The 18,185-nt window shown below is 38.3% G+C and overlaps 1 protein-coding gene across 5 annotated transcripts in view; it reads left to right on the top strand.

The window, feature by feature from the left end:
• The window catches only part of Nt5b (5' nucleotidase B), a 744,444-nt gene that overhangs the window by 719,633 nt on the left and 6,626 nt on the right, over window positions 1-18,185 (top strand). The window lies entirely within an intron of this gene.

Raw genomic sequence — 18,185 nt, forward strand, 5'->3', positions numbered from 1 at the left:
TTCAGTGTGGACAGGGCATGTGTGCATGTGAGCGACGTTGAGCTTCCTCGCCAGTTCCTTTATGGTGAATTTTCTTCAGGCATAAGACCCTGTGGTGCCCCTTTGAAGCATTATAAAGACCAGGTTAAACACAAACCATGAAGGTCACAAACATCAACCCTCAAACCCGGAACACATCTGTCAATAATCGCTCACTTTGGCACCAGAACACCTCTACTTCTGTTGGACTGCTTGAGCAAGAGTGTCGCAGGCATAAAGAGGTTAAACGACAGTTACTTATACTCCGTCACTTGCAGCCTTGTCCTCCCCTATCCATCGAGTGCAATCTGTGTGGACGTATGTTTCATGCCAGAATTGGCTTGTTCAGTTATCAAAAGTACAAGCACAAACAACATTGAGTGCTAGTGGATTGTAAGCAGGAGAATTTGTATACTCAGAAACGAGTAGGAGGGGACGGCACTCTTCCCTGGTTTAACTGTAAAAGATGAGTCTATCCATTAAGGCCATTGATATGTCAAGACATATAACGGAAGTTTTGATATGATCAAAGCACTATATTACAGACCTTAAGGGGTTCCACACACTATGAATTTTCAATTTTTTGCGCTTTTAGGTTCATCTAAGAGATCACATCTTCCTTCGGCTCTGTATCAATTTTCATGCAAAAATTCCCAGTTCTTTCTTAAGCACACATGCGCTTCTGTAGACTGAGGACTGCCGTTGAATCAGTGACTGGACAGCTATTGTGAATGTAATTGGAACAGTGTTCTCACACTTCTTGTGAGAAGTACTTTTCTGCTGTTTAGCACTGTTTAACTGTTGCTGTTTAGTTCTTCATTGTATGTGACTATGTAAATTACTGGAGTCGAACCAACGAACAGTCATCACGTGTTGTGTGGCCGGTGGCCGTGTTCAAACCTAGCTGACTGCATGCACCTGCAGTGTGGGTTGACTGGACTTGGAGAAGTGAAAATACAGGCAAGCCTGTGGATAGAATTAAAACCCTCTCAGTTAACTCCAACAAGCTGGGTGTAAAGAACAGGGACTTGTAAATAGACAGCAAGACAATTAGTAAGTGTGGCCATTCATGGTTGAATAGAATTGTATGTGTGCGTGTGTGTGTGTGTGCGCGCGCACGCGCACGCATGTGTGCGTGCATGTTTTTTTGTTTTTTTTAGTAATGGGAAGAAGCAGTTCACCTCTGGGAACTAGTTCATTCACTCTTGCTCCCAAGGAAGAACTACTTCACGAACTACTTTGCGAACTACTTCAAAATGTGTAACTTTCCCGCCAGAGTGCTCTGCAACCGCTGAAGTATTTCGTCCCCGAACAAGTTCTTTCTCATTCTCTTCACACAAGGCTTCATTGCTTTGCGAACTTTTCATAACGAGGAAGTACACAAAGTGGACAACAGGTAGCATGCAGGTGCACTTCTCTATAACATTCGTAGATGCTACAGAGATGAACGTTCCTATTACCAGTAATGTCAGTTCACACTCTCTCCCCCCGCCCCCAAACCTTCAGGAATGTAAGTGTAGGAAAAATTTATTTCTTTTCAAAGATAATAAAAATTTCTGTTAAATATTGTCGACTTGAAAATGAGATGTTTTAAACGCTGATCTGTTATCATCAGAGAATCCTTTTCTTGGTGGTGATTTTATCCCCTGACTGAAGTTTAAATGTATAACATCTGAGCGTTGGTCAACTTTTTCTCGCCGGTGGCACTAAACATCAGACTCCAACACTCTTGCTCCCAAGAAAGACTTACTTTATGAACTACTTCGCGAACTACTTCAAAATGTGTAATTTTCCTGTCAGAGCACTCTGCAACCGCTGAAGTAGTTCATCCGCGAATAAGTTCCTTCCCATTTCCTTCACTCTCATGAAGTCCTACAGTTCACGAAGTAGTTCTCGAGAGACGAGTTCACACTTCACAGCTCATTCGTAATGTTCTTTGCTTTGTGTATATATAGTTCGCAAAGTAGTTCTCGAGGGACGAGTAAACACTTCACAGTTCGTGGGAGTGAAGTAGTTCCTAAGAACTAGTTTGTTCACGAACTACCCATCACTAGCATTTATTGGATCATCGTGAAATAAATTAAAATAATAAAACAGACGCTGTTTTATTCGTAACAATGCTATTACTTTGTTTCTCAACACATACTGCTTCAGCCTAACAATTGTATCGTATATCAGAGAGTGTTTCAGGGTTTTCATTTGTGAACACTCAGTTTATGTAATTGAATCAAATATTTTATCCTCAGAATAGATTCAGAATGTTCCATAGGGACATTTTTGTCATGATTTAGGTATTGTTCTATAAATCTGCAGTCTGATGTCTCTTCAGCTTTAGCTCTGGCACAATGCACAGCCAAAAATCAAATCATACTGAATACAGTTTCTGAATTAAGTGGAATTTTAAGGAGGCATTTCATGTGATGTGTTATACAGAGACATACTTTACTTAAAGTTTCACCAACTGTAGGAATAATCCTTTTTCTGAACAGTTTTAATTTTCCTTGCATCTTCTTAATGATCAACTATCCTTTTTTAAAGACACATCAGTGTTAATAAGCTGTTCCATGACAAGGTGATTTTTGTAACCATTCTTTTTCCTGTTTGTTTAATAAAACCTGTTTACCCTTCTTCCTATAATATGTCAGTAGGCTTATCATTAGTGAAATTTTATTAAAACTTTGTTTTGAAGCATCATCAGTGGCATATGCTGAGGGCTACCAAGGCTATCAGTGAAGCCCAAACATCAAATGAGACAATGGAAATCTTAAAGCACATTATAATATAAGCATCTGACGCATTGTTCCATTTACAAAACTTGAAAGAATGAGGAAGAACGTCGCTCGTATTTGTGAGTGCAAGGCATCAGAGACCGACATTGCAGCCCTGGCGGTACGTCCCTCTCTGCTCGACTCACCTCGCGTGGCTTGCTGCTGTATATCAGATAGGTGAGGGGATCGAGGGGATAAGTATGCAAAGCTTTGGTCCGTCAGTTCGCCACTACTAACCATGGAGAGAGAACAACCATGCGTTCCTTATAACATATACTTCATCTCATATTTTTGACTTATATATTATATAGATATATATATAGATAGATATATAGATATATTATATAGATTACAGAGTGCTAGTATTTCACTCCTGTCTACTTTTGCATCCTTGTAGGAAGACACTGCAATGTCTGCTGTTATAGGAGTTATATAATTTTCTTTTTATACGTAGATCTGCTAAAATGAAATGTCATCTTACAGATTTAGTATTCTCTATTGTTGTATGGAATCGAACCTGTTATCATGGGTCGGACACTACCACTGATCTACCGAGAAAGCTAATAAACCAGTGAATGACGTGTATGACCACTTGTGATGCTGTAAAATTCCACAATGTGATGCATAGCATCCGGAGAGACTTGGTGGTGACCCAATGAAGATGAAATGAATGGCGAAGGCGTCATAAACACCCAGTTCCAAAGCCAAGGGAATTAAGAGTATGAGGAGGTTGATTCTGAGAATTGAACCAGGGCCATCCGATAAAGGCAAACATTCTATCCATTTAGCCATAAAGCCGGACTTTAATTTGTTAAACCCGAAGATACCGAAACAGTTGTGTTTTGTTGACTACAACAGGTTGTTGTAGGATAATAAAGGCACAGAATTTTCATTATTGCATGCAGATTCTCGCTATGTTTTGTTGTTCGGGGTTTATCAGTGTTTGAACTTGGTGTTTCCAGACAACCATTCAATCAATCAATCAATGGTCTGCATTTAGGTTTGAGGTCCAGGTGGCAGATTCCCTATCAGTTGTTTACCCAGCTTTTTCTTAGACATTTTCAAAGAACTTGGAAATTTATCGAACATTTCCCTTGATAACCTATTCCAATCTCTTACTCCTTGCCCTATAAATGAATAATTTGCCCCAATTTGTCCTCTTGAATTTGAACCTTATCTCCATATTGTCATCTTTCCTACTTTTAAAGGCTCCGTACAAGCTTATTTGTCTACTAATTTCATTCCACGCCATCTCTCCACTGACAAGCTTGAAACATACGAGATAGTTGAGCATCTCGTTACCTTACTCCCAAGATTTCCTAGCCCAAAGATGCTACATTTTCGTAACACTACTCCTTTGTCAGAAACCACCCAGAACTAATTATGCTGCTTTCCTTCGCATTTTATCCAGTTCTTGTATTAAGTAGGCCTGGTGTGGGTCCCATACTCCGGAATCATACTGTAACTGGGGTCTTACAAATGACTTACAAGCCCTCTCCTTCGCATCCTTACTACAACCCGTAAATTCCCTCATTACCATGGGAAGAGATCTGTAACCTTTCTTAACAACCTTGTTAACATGATTACTCTAATGAAGATCTTATGAAGTGTCACTGAGTAGCTTGTGAAAATGGCAGCAAGGCATGATGCTGATGGTGATGTGTTCGTGAACAGTGGAATATTTGAACACTTCACCGTTTAATGCGATTGGTTCTGAGAATAATGACTCGGACAGTGACAGTAGTGAGGGCCAGGGTGAGTGGCTCAGATGGTTGAGGTGCTGGCGTTCTGACTCCAACTTGGCGGGTTTGATCCTGGCTCAGTCCAGTGGTACTTAAAGGTGCTCAAATACGTCAGCCTCGTGTCGGTAGATTTACTGGTACCTATAAGAACTCCTGCGGGATTAAATTCTAGCACCTTGTTGTCTCCAAAAACCGTAAAGGTAGTTAGCGGACAAAAAGCAGATAACATTATTATTATTATTATTATTATTATTATTATTATTATTATTATTATTATTATTATTATTATTATTATTATTAGCATAGTGAGTTTATGGCAGAAACTGCTTGAGTAAGTGCTGTGAATGTGTCTGAGAGTTAAAAATACCACGGATAGTTGTATAGTCTGGCCTGTCAATATTTTTTATTATTATTATTGTCTTTTATATACTTAATACTCGTACATAGTTCATCAGCGAACTTCACATACGTAAAACCAAAATTTCTGTATTCTAAGATCATCTTCAGCTAACTTATGTTAACACACATAAATACTTAGAATTAAATGTTTTAATGTTTAGATGTTTTAATTCATTTAAAACATTCAATTTTTAATTGTTCTAATGTTTTAATTCCAAGTATTATGTGTGTTAACATAAGTTATATTAAGATGATCTTAGAATAGAGAAATTTTGATTTTTTATATGTGAAGCTCACTGATAATGAAAGCGAATATCTTTCTAAACATGTACGAGTATTAAGTGTATAATAAATATTGACAACACGAACTATACAACTACCTGTGGTATTTTTAATGAGCTTAGTCAGTAGGGACCAATCAGAGACCAAAAATGGCCAAATTCATAGATATTATATCTGAGAGCTCGGAACATTCCAAACTTATTGATGGAGCAAATGATGGTCCTGAGGATGAGAGTAACGATGACGATGGTGACAGTGGTAATGCTCCCCAAACATCTATATTTTGGCAGGTTTTTGTACGAAGTGATAGTCGTTATCAACCTGTATCTGCCAGCTTGGAAAGTCCTGGTCCAAGGCATATCCTGCCTCGCAATGCGAAACCTATTTCTTTTTTTTATTTCCTTACCAGGCCCTATAGCAGCTAATGGTGATAGAAACTACTAGATGTGCTACTCAATTCTTGAGGCCAGCACAACAATTGAAGCTGCATTCTCACGTAAAGCAGTGGTGGCCTGTTACTCAAAAGGAAATGAAATATTTTTGTCACTGTTATAGATGGGAATTACATATAGACAAACAATATCTTCATACTCGAACACTGATTCTCAAGTCAACCCATGGTTTTCAAAGATGTTCTCAATGAATGGATTCCAGCTAATTCTGAACTTCTTTCACCTTGTGAATAATGATTGATTGTTTCCACCAGTTAGTGAGAAATATGACCCATGTGCTTGCTTCATTCCTCTTGTGGATCACACCAAAAATTTGTTCAGACACCATTACACTCCTTGCCAACATCTTAACATAGACGATTCACTTGTTGGAACACAGTGTCTTCATTATCTGCATTTGCTGCATTATCTAAAAAAAAAACTATTTTTGTTTCTTCTACTACCTTGAGGCCGGCACAACAATTGAAGCTGCATTCTCACGTAAAGCAGTGGTGGCCTGTTACTCAAAAGGAAATGAAATACAGTATTTTTGTCACTGTATTGTTATAGATGGGAATTACACATAGATCAACATTATCTTCATACTTGAACACTGATTCTCAAGTCAACCTATGGTTTTCAAAGATAGGAAAAATATACAGAAATATGGACTAGCATTTCTTATAGTTGGCTAAATTACTAGTGATGGGCAACTCCTGATGAAGGCATCGTGTAGTGACAGACAATGTCTTTACTACTATTAGTCTGGCCCAGTATTTGTTTCCTAAGGGCACATTCTTCACAGGTACTCTCTGGTGGAACAGGAAATATATCCTTTCAGAACTGAAAGGTAAATTTGCTATTGATGAAGCTAGTTATTTTAGAAAGGATGAGGTCCTGCTAGCTGGCTACCAGGAGAAAAATCTAAAAAAAGTTTTGCTCTTGTCTACACATTTCATTGCCGAAAGCAAGACTACCACTAAACCGAGAAAGAAGAGACCTATTAAGGAGATAATGAAACCAACAATTACACATCAGTACAATGAATTTATGGGGGTTAGATGAGCGCCAGGCACTCAAGTTTTGGAAGAAGGTTGTCTTTTCAACTTTTGCGAGAATGGTGCTGAATGCATATATTATCTACAAGGAAAGCTCTGCTACCAAGAGAATGATGAGGTTAAAATTTACATCTTCCATATTTCATGAACTCAAAGATGAGTGGGTGTCGGAAAAGAATCTCTTAAATCCAGCACATCATCCGATAGATCGAATTCCTCTTGGAGCGCTACTGAAAAACTTCTGGGACATAGCCTAAAACAATTAGCTGTGTGTAGCAATAAAGATGGTCGACCAGTAAAGAGATCCCATTTACAGTGCACAATATTCAAACAAGGTCTCCACCCACTGTGTTTGGGGTCCACAAGAGTTAAAAGTGGTAGTCACTGAAGAAGTGTAAGTACGTACATCTTTTTTTTTTGTAGATAATGTTAAGAAAATATTCAATAAATACTTGGTAGAAAATTCAGTTTTTAAAATTTATTTTGTTACATTCACTATGAGCGAGTACACATCATAAGACATCCTGCCACACCATTCTTAGGTGAATACCTACATATTTCAGGTAACTTTTAAAGGTCTGATGTTGAAAAATATAATCTCATCCATGCTAATTTCCCAGAAAAAATGTTTTCTTCCTCAAATGTGACCTTAGTTGGCATTTTTCGCTATCAATATTGTCAACCTTTCTGAGCAATTTGGGACAATGTTCAATTATCTGGATTTAGAATTTGGAGAATTACGATTCATCTTGTTCACCCCTGCAATTTGGTGATAAAGCAGGAAACATTCTAATCATACCCACTGTAAATAGGCATGGCACTAAGAGGGTTAAATTTCTCCTTATATTTGCTCCAAACCTTTCATAGTGAAGGCAGAATCAATGCCATACTTATAAAAAAACCAAAGAACTGACAGTAAAAGCAAATCTTTAAGCAGAAGATATTTCAATCATTTCTACTTCTCATACCATTCAAAGTGAAATCATCTCGCTCTCTTTTTTTAAATTTTAACAAGATCATCATCATCATCATCATCAATGTCCCACTCCAGTCGCCCAGGTGTGGTTTTTTCCAATGCCTATTTTAGTTTTCAGAAAGAGTATTTTAGGCCTCACTGTCTCTCAGATCTAATTATACAATTAGAATAATTGGAATCAATTTTTCATTCTGGCGGAGAGTCTATGATAAATTACTGCTGATATTCATTAATAGATGCTTCAGATTGATTTTAAATGTTACTAACCTGAGAGGACGAAGGTCGAAGCTTTGTCTGACCCTGTAATAGTTGAGAGGGGAGTTCCTCAGGGCAGTGTTATCGGACCTTTATGTTTTCTTATATATATAAATGATATGAGTAAAGGAGTGGAATCGGAGCTAAGGCTTTTTGCGGATGATGTTATTCTCTATAGAGTGATAAATAAGTTACAAGATTGTGAGCAACTGCAATGTGACCTCGAAAATATTGTGAGATGGACAGCAGGCAATGGTATGTTGATAAATGGGGCTAAAAGTCAGGTTGTGAGTTTTACAAATAGGAAAAGTCCTCTCAGTTTTAATTACTGCGTTGATGGGGTGAAAGTTCCTTTTGGGGATCATTGTAAGTATCTAGGTGTTAATATAAGGAAAGATCTTCACTGGGGTAATCACATAAATGGGATTGTAAATAAAGGGTACCGATCTCTGCACATGGTTATGAGGGTGTTTAGGGGTTGTAGTAAGGATGTAAAGGAGAGTGCATATAAGTCTCTGGTAAGACCCCAACTAGAGTATGGTTCCAGTGTATGGGACCCTCACCAGGATTACCTGATTCAAGAACTGGAAAAAATCCAAAGAAAAGCAGCTCGATTTGTTCTGGGTGATTTCCAACAAAAGAGTAGCGTTACAAAAATGTTGCAATGTTTGGGTTGGGAAGAATTGAGAGAAAGAAGAAGAGCTGCTCGACTAAGTGGTATGTTCTGAGCTGTCAGCGGAGAGATGGCGTGGAATGACATTAGTAGACGAATAGGTTTGAATGGCGTCTATAAAAGTAGGAAAGATCACAATATGAAGATAAAGTTGGAATTCAAGAGGACAAACTGGGGCAAATATTCATTTATAGGAAGGGGAGTTAGGGATTGGAATAACTTACCAAGGGAGATGTTCAATAAATTTCCAATTTCTTTGAAATCATTTCGGAAAAGGCTAGGAAAGCAACAGATAGGGAATCTGCCACCTGGGCGACTGCCCTAAATGCAGATCAGTATTGATTGATTGATTGATTGATTCATTTTCATTGCTGTAGGTCTTTATTGTTTGCCTTCTTCCTCTTATCCACTGTTAGATGTCTGTTTTGACATGTCACATGAATGTGCAGCTAATTCCACAGTCTACCTTATTTCATGTCCTAGCTTATCTGATTATGAACTTATCCATGTTAACCTGCGAGTGGTTGCTATATGAGATTTTCTCTCACATTATTTTTTATTGTGAGTTACTTCTCAGTGATTGGGAGGTGACTGTTCCTTCTAGCCGAATTGAGAATTGTCATGAGTAAAGTGATTTACATTTGAAGGGTAAACAATAAGCATCCTCCCCCCTAGTTGGAACAAAGGTTCGTATGAGTCCGTGTGCCCTGCATGAGAAGTTCTCTCATCACGCGACCAGTAGCGTAGTAAAGTGGGAGACCTTCTCCTGTTGTAGGTGTTAGTATTTGACTTTAGTAGGGTGTGAAACGTTCTCTATTTGCAGTTACTGATAAATGTGTCTTCAAAAATGATGAGTCAAGGAAGAATACTGGTTAAATTAGTGCTGTTACAAAATCCAGGCAAGTCAAATGTTAGAGAGAAGATCTATTGTACTTTATTCTTGTATTTGTATTGCGATTGTCAGAAAGTCCTGCATCTTCAAACCAATTCTATTGTGAATATTACTTACTGATATGTGACTTCTAACTTCCAATGTTATCCACAGTTAATGAAAAATTGATGAGGACTTGGTTGAGCAACAGAAATCAGAGATAAGGACATTTGACAGCTTGACGGAGAGAGGTGTAGATGTTGTAGATGTGTTGAAAGGTTAATACTCTGCGTTCACAGTAAGTTGCACATGGCCTCTGATTATATACGGGGTGGTTCACCAGCCCCTTATTTTATCGGAGACAGGCAAACCAAATAATGCACATAACCTAAAGATCCTTATAATTTAGTTTTATGAACACCAAGTAACTTGATATTTCTCCTTATGTTCGATAAGGCTTTCCCCTACTGTGTGTCATCGCTGTAAATTGATCCGTGGACTTATCAAATGAAAAACTACTATGCTCAATTCCGTGCCGAATACTAAGGACCATTCTGCAAACGTGATTTATTGCATCTTGAAATAACAGAGATACCCGTAATACGATCTAATTAATAGGTCATGCCACTTGCTCTGTAATGTAAAGAAGTAAAATGTATTTGCTATACCAGAGTACAAACTGCTGCCTGTTGCTGTGTGTCAGAGAAGGGAAGGGAGGGGAAGTGGGAAGTAGAGAGAGAGGTGCTTGGTGTGAATGCTCAAGTTTCTTGTTCATTTCGCATAGTCTCTTGCCAGCCCCAGTAGGTAGTGTACAGTTTGTTCTGCACAAATTGACTACTATACGAACCCCGTAGAAAGAGAAGATGAACTTGTACCAAGAATACAGGCAGCTTTCCTGGTCATTCCTGACATACCACACATCTTGAGCAGAGTCCAAATGTCACTACTACACCGTTTTGAACTGTGCATCAAAGTAGGAAGAGGGCATATTGAACATCTTATGTAATCAAACCATTGGGAATATTGTTTCCTTCGTTCACTATTTCATTCCATTCACAATGTTGTGAGTGAAGGAATACACAATCCCTTGGGTGACAATATTGCATCCTTGAGCATTTTAAATAATAAAGAACATTACTGCGACCAACAGACGAGAGGTGAAATGATCTGGTGCATTCCTTGACTGATAAGTGTGTCTTAATTACAGTGTGTTCTTGTACTGTGTGTGCATTATATGAAATTAATTTCATATAGGTCATTGAATAGGTGGACTTGCCCATCATGTTGAAAGTAAACTGTGTGTACAGTTATGGCTGTTTAATAAACGAACTATGGATATTGCCTGTAAGAGACAAGGACAGTCCTGTGCAAGTTGAATGAGGAAACTTGTGCATACGTGTGGGGCATTATCTCTGTCTCCATCATACACCCCATGTCCCCTCCCTCCCCTTCTCTTCCCTGAAGCACGGCAGCGGTTTGTGCTCTGGCATAGCAAATATGGCGAGTTCGTCAATTTGAATTGCGCACCTGAAAGTACCAATGTAACCATTTTCTCAAAAAGATTTTTTCCCGCCAATCCAAATGCACCATTTTTAACATAACAAGAAGAGAGTTCCTGATTCTTTTTGTCGGTATAGTTCTGATACACCCTGTATACAAGGCAGAATATTCATCATATTTCAGTAATTCACTTCAGTCTTATGCCCCGCAAAATTTTGAACGATATATTTATTTTAAATTTATTTTAATGTGAGAGAAAGCTTCATACATGGCCACTCATGTTACATTTCAACTAGCAACAACTTGCAGGTTAAAAATGTAAACTAGAATGCCAAAAGGAAAATTGTAAACTTCTAGCATTCCACACATTATGATGACCAACATCAAACTGCAAACATTTAGGTAGGAATAGAAGTACATCTTTGAGCTTCATGAATCCCATAGTTATGTCTATGATGTGTACCGTACTTATCCACATGCTTTTCCCCCCTTAATTTTGAACTGGAAATTTGGGGGGAAATTAGCATAAATTTCCCACTATGATTAAATATGTAAAAGTTTTCCATCGTCACTGTGTTTTCTATTAATTTTTGCCAAAAAATCCATTATTTCAACAGCTGGTCATCAGTCTATAGGCGGTAACTGAGAAGTGCAAGCCGCAACACTGCAATAATGGGACTACTCGGCAAGCTACGCATAGTCTTGGTCTATGCACGCATTGCTAGCATGCTTGTGGTAACCAGGTGGGAGACGTACTCTACTTGGTCTGTAACATATACGGGCCTCTGCGCTAATTATTTCCACATACATAATTGAGTGCTGGTTAGTGATGGGTAAGAAAAATTATAGTTACAGTACTCAGTTTAAATTAATAGCGATTGTATTTGAAGAAAATAATAGCAGTCATGCAGCACATGAATTTTGTGGAAGAGCCATCACATGTACACTACTTGCATGAACAAAATGAATAGTTGCAGTGTGCTACGAAGACAGATTTATCATTTCGAGGACCAAAATCAGACCAGTCGTCAGAGATGGAAGTAGAGTTGATTGGATTAAGAAATGACAGCTATTCACGTTTACAGGAAATGCTACAGTTAAATGTGCTGGAGATCATAAAGAAAAGCAATATAAGAATCTTATAGTTTGAAGCAAACAGACTGTGGCAGTGTAGATTCATGAAGAGAGAGAACCTTTCTCGTAGAAGTCAACTGGTATTTTGGATTCAAGATTGAATTCACTTAATTTTCCCTCTCCTCATTTTTTGAGATTAAAAATTCAAAAGTAGAAAATTTACACAGGTAAATATCATACATGAAAGCACAAAGTTCTCCAACAAGTTGGAACTTGCTTACTCTAATAAGTGTGACATCAGTGTAATGTAACTGTATAATTAATTCACAGATATAATATACTTAGCATTTTAAAATAAATCTTCAGTCACTTTAACATATTAAAAAACAAAAGCAAACAAAGTAAAAATCCTGAAATAATACTTGTTTTGACAAACTTTTATTATATATACTTGTTCAGTTTTAAATATGAAGGTGGCGTGTGAATTTTTCTTGCTAATAAAACATTCATTGATCTGATTGTTCAAAGTGTGAGATTTTAGTTTCAGGCAGCATGTTTCCTCTGTCATTATGTCCCAATTTACATACTTTTTAAAATTTTTCCCTGTCTCCCTTTTCTAGGCCTTGAAATGTCCCCTCCCTGTGCAAGATTTCTTTTTTTGCAGTTTCAGTCTTTTGTATTGATTCCAATTCAGTAAACAGGTATTTACATGGAAGTTCCCATTCATGTTAAACATTTTGTTCTCTTCAGCAGGTGAAAGAAAGTGAGCTTTCTTTTAAAAAATGCTATTTGTTCGGGGTGTCGACCCATGTGGATCTTTAGCCCCTAAGTTGTGAGGTACTAATAGTTCTAGTTTAGACGCATTAATTCAGCTAGACTGTTTCGAGATCCTTTATGTAAAATTAATCAGAGCATGCTTAACACAGAATTAAAGAAATTAATTTCACCCTACAGCCATTGTCATCAACTGCATGTTCAGCATAAAACAGCTGTCAAGCATGGTTGGCAAACCTGAAGTTCTCCAACTAGGCATGAAACATATCCATTGCAATTTTGAACTTAGTATTAGATGGTTTAAATGAATTTGGTACTAGGAGTGCTTTATATACATTTTCTGGTAAATTATATATTTCTGTCATATAGCCAAAAGGGCAGTGATGAACATCATACCATTTTGTCCTTCCTTATTATAGCACTAGACCATTAATAGATAGATAGATAGATAGATAGATAGATAGATAGATAGATAGATAGATAAATTTCTTTATTAGCATAGTTAAGGCTATTACGCCTTCTCTTATATTATACAAATTATTGTACATTAGTATCATGATTAATGCTGTCATAATTAATACTAAATAAAACAGTGTTATTCTAACACAGTCAAAATGTGTTATAACTGAAATAAAATTTCACCTCGGTGAGACATACACAGTTATGCGATTGAAAAAGAAAAACTAGAAATAATATTGTAATAGTAAGATCAATGAAAGACTAGAACTGCACAGTTCACCCGCATCCTGCTGTACCTCTTAACACTCTTTTAAATGGTTCTGCGGTTGGTATTCCTCTGACATTATGTGGTAAACGGTTCCATTTTCTTGTAGCAGATACAGAAAATGAGTTGTTACATGTGGTAGTTCAGTGATGGGGAAAGACGAGCAGGTTTGATGTTTGAGGCCTTGTATATCTGTTATAAACATTCGAAAAGTAATGGAAACACAAAGAAAGGTAAGATGTAGTAAGAAGTCAGTGGAGGAGAGACAAAGTATGATGGTCCCGACAAACATGGAGTCACAACTACTATAATTCTAGGAAAGATTATGACACATGGTCATATTTTCTTAAATTGCACACACATCTCACACATGCATTTTGAGCGCGCTGCAATCTTAGGGACAATTCTGGCCTAACATCATCACAATAATGTAGCATTGTAAAAGCTTCAGTTAATATGTTTATGTAAAGAATGTAACAATGAGGGAAACTTTCTGCCAATATGTATGACATGTGCAGACCAGTCATGCGTTCATCCATGATAATGCTGAGATTCTTCACTTGTGATTCAAAAGGAACTGGAATGTCTTGAAGGATTACTCTGGGCAATGGACGTTTCCTTTTAGTTGTTATTTGATTTTGATGGCCAAGAAGGGTTACTTGTGACTTAGTAGGGTTCAATTTTAGGCCGTGAACAGCAGACCAGTCACTAACAGCCTGTACGTCTATGTTTAATAAGTCAGTATTTTCGTAAAGGTCTTGTACTGTGGAGTCTATGGAGAGTTGAAGGTCGTCAGCATACATATGGTATTCACAGTGTTTTAGATTCATTGAAATGTCAGTCACAAATAGTGTGAAAAGAAGAGGTTTGTGTATAGAGTTGTGAGGAACTCCTCTGATCATCTGGCACCACAAGGAAACAAGTTCTTTATTACCTTTCACATATTGTTGACACCCGTAAAGATAGAAATGCATCCGAGAGAAATGGCTCAGTTTTACAAGCAAAATGTCAATGTCTACGCTGTCAAAAGCTTTACTGTAATCTAGTAGTACCAGAACTGTGAATCGTCTTCTGTCTGTTGCTTGTTGAATGTCCTCAATCACATTGAGTAAGGCTGTAATTTTACTATGTCCTTGTCAGAAACATGACTGGAAAGGATTAAGGAGATTATAGGTTTGAAGGTACTCAGACATTTGTGTATGGACTATGTATTCCAGGATTTTAGATAAAGCTGATAAAATACAGACTGGATGATAGTCTCCCTTGTCCAAAGGCATTTGACATACTCTAATAGTCTTCTTTCAGAGAGATGGATATGTGGAGTACAGAAGAGAGAAACTCATGATATGAGTTGGTAATTCAAAGTCAAGAATGAGTTTGACCATGTCAGTCCCAATGACATCAATTCCTTTGGCTTTTTTTTTTTTTTCCTATTTGCTTTAGGTCGCACCAACACAGATAGGTCTTATGGCGACGATGGTATAGGAAAGGCCTACGAATGGGAAGGAAGCGGCTGTGGCCTTCACTAAGGTACAGCTCCAGCATTTGCCTGGTGTGAAAATGGGAAACCACCGGACGAGTTGGCCGTGCGGTTAAAGGCGTGCGGCTGTGAGCTTGCATCCGGGAGATAGTGGATTCGAATTCCACTGTTGGGAGCCCTGAAGATGGTTTTCTGTGGTTTCCCATTTTCACACCAGGCAAATGCTGGGGCTGTACCTTAATTAAGGCCATGGCCGCTTCCTTCCAACTCCTAGGCCTTTCCTATCCCATCATCGCCATAAGACCTATCTGTGTCAGTGCGACGTGAAGCAAAAAAAAAAAAAAAACCGGAAAACCACAGAAAACCATCTTCAGGGCTGCCGACATTGGGGTTCGAACCAACTATCTCCCGGATGCAAGCTCACAGCTGCGTGCCCCTAACCGCACGGCCAACTTGCCTGGTCCTTTGGCTTTTGTGCTTATCTTGAGGACTCCAATTCTGACTTGGAGGGGCATCATATGACTGAAATAGAATTTCTCTCTGTCAGGGTCGGGGTGTGTATCATAATGGCTCACGAGTTTCTGCTTGTTGCCAGGTCGTAATGTGGAGGAATTAGTGGCAAAATACTCATTAAGAGTCTCGAGAGGTACTGTAATCAATCAATCAATCAATCAATCAATCACCACTGATCTGCATTTAGGGCAGTTGCCCTAAATTGGAAATTTATTGAACATCTCCATTGGTAAATTATTCCAATCCTTAACTCCTTTTCCTATGAATGAATATTTGCCCCTGTTTGTTCTCTTGAATCCCAACTTTATCTTTGTGTTGTGATCTTTCCTACATTTTTATAAAACACCGCTCAAAGTTATTCGTTTTCAAATGTCATTCCACGCCATTTCTCCACTGACAGCTTGGAACATACCACTTAATAATACCAATATAGTTGGACCGTTATTGGACATTATAAATTTTCTAGCTCCACTTAGTCGAGCAGCTCATCTCCTTTCTCTCAAGTCTTTCCAGCCTAAACTTTTGCAACATTTTCATAACGCTACTCTTTTGTCAGAAATTGCCCAGAACAAATCAACCTAATTTCGTCTCTGTTATTAATAGAATAGATTAGATTAGATTAGATTAGATTGAGGTTATTAATAGATTTCAACAGTGTCATTGCTGTTCTACTGTTAGGTGTAATTAAACTGTAATTGTGTCGCTGTTTGGCATTTCATATTTGTTGTGCTGTTTTGTTTTGTAACTTCCTATATTCTTCAAAATGTTGTAAGGTAGGGTCATTTTTGTATTGTTTGTAAGTGCAGTCTTGTTATTTCATTAGTTGTCTAATTTCATCATTTAACCAGTGGGGGGTTCTTTGGTATTCTGGCTCTTCACTTTGGAGCATGCTTGTCATGTAGTTCTATTACTTTGCTACTAAAGAAGGTGACTTTGTTGACTACTTGTAGATTGTTAAAGTTCATTATGTCATGCCAAGGTATTTTGTCTGCATCTGTAGAGTTTCTTTTTATTTATATTTTTCAAAGGTTGGTAGGTAATACATTTCTGGGAGGGTTTCAGTGGCTGGAGGTTGTATTATGTGCAGAGAGACCAGGAACAGAGGTTTGACCAACATTGAGAACTCTGTCTGAGTTGTTGGTAACAACAAGATTTGATAGTATGTGTGAATGAGATGTGTGGCGAGTTGGAGAGAAAGGCAAAGTGTCCCTGTTATATGCTTGAAACAATGTTTTGAGTTGCATGATTTTAGAAGAGGTTGCTTCAATTAAATCCGTATTAAAGTCCTCCATAATTATGGTGTGAGGGTAGTCTGGCAGTAGTCTACTTAATTTAGCTTCAAAATCTTCTAAGTGTCCTGTAGGTTTGTAAACTACTCCTACAAGCGCTTTAATCCCACTTGCTGTTATGTCAAGAAACATGTATTCGAGTTTTCTCTTGTACCTGCCTGATGAATGACCTAACAACTTCGGTTTGGGCTAGTTAAGAAATAGCCAAAAATCCCTCCACTGTGCTTGTGAGGGCGGTCATTTCTCAGAAACAAGTACCCTTCAAGATGACACAAAGAAGATGGGCTCTTCTGTGTTAACCATGACTCAGGACACTAGTAACACATGGAAAACAAGTGGGGTAAATATTTCTGTAAGCTCCTCGATTTGGTTGGCTGCTAATAGGCTTTGTCCGTTTATGTAACAGGCATGTAGGGTTCTGGGATGTTGCAAGACAAAATTTTAAAGAGGAATAGTGGTACTTTGGTCAGGGTTCGTGCTAGAGTGTGGGTGCAGCAAGAGGGCGAAAGGTCAGAGGCGACTCGAGGTGGCTATTGAAATCGAGGAATTGACTTTGTCACTCGTAACTTTTACTAACCTGGAAGAATGAGAATCACCAAAATGTACAAATAAATATGAGGGACTAGGGGAAAGTTATAATTAATTGAAGTAGAGGGGTGCTGCTAACGAATCAACTGTGCATAAAATTACCTATTATTTTAAAGTATGACTAAATTAGGAATACATACATACATACATACATACATACATACATACATACATTATCATTATAGACTGTTATGCCTTTCAGTGTTCAGTCTGCAAGCCTCTGTGAATCTACTAAACATCGCCACAATCCTCGAATGTCGTGTCTAAATTAATGCAGTATAAATTAAGGGTGTTGTTGTTTGTCCAACCCTTGTCCCGTTTCCCTACGGGGTCGGGTATGAGGTGAGATGAATTTGTCGTGGCGGTTTTTTTTATGACCGGATGCCCTTCCTGACGTCAACCTCACCAGAGGAGTTAATGAGAGATGAAATGAATGACGTGATATATGATAGTAGGGAGAGGGTGAAACCCGGTGCCGGCACATAGCCTACTCCTGTCGAATAGCACCAAGGGGTCTGCTCAAGGCTTAACGTCCCCATCCGACGGACGAATCACCATCAACAGCGTCATATGCCCTCACTCCATATGAGCACTGCGGAGAGGTTTGGAATTTAATCCAGGCTTTTGGCACGCAATCTAGTGATTAGAAATTGTATACCACCACCTCCCCTACCCTGCCGGCCAACATTCTGATGGTGAAAATTTTTTCGACCAACGGGACTCGAACCGGCTAACCTCGGTGTTAGACCGTTTTTAGACTTCAGCGCCTT

Source organism: Anabrus simplex, chromosome 2 (genome assembly GCF_040414725.1).
Source record: "Anabrus simplex isolate iqAnaSimp1 chromosome 2, ASM4041472v1, whole genome shotgun sequence".
NCBI lineage: Eukaryota > Metazoa > Arthropoda > Insecta > Orthoptera > Tettigoniidae > Anabrus > Anabrus simplex.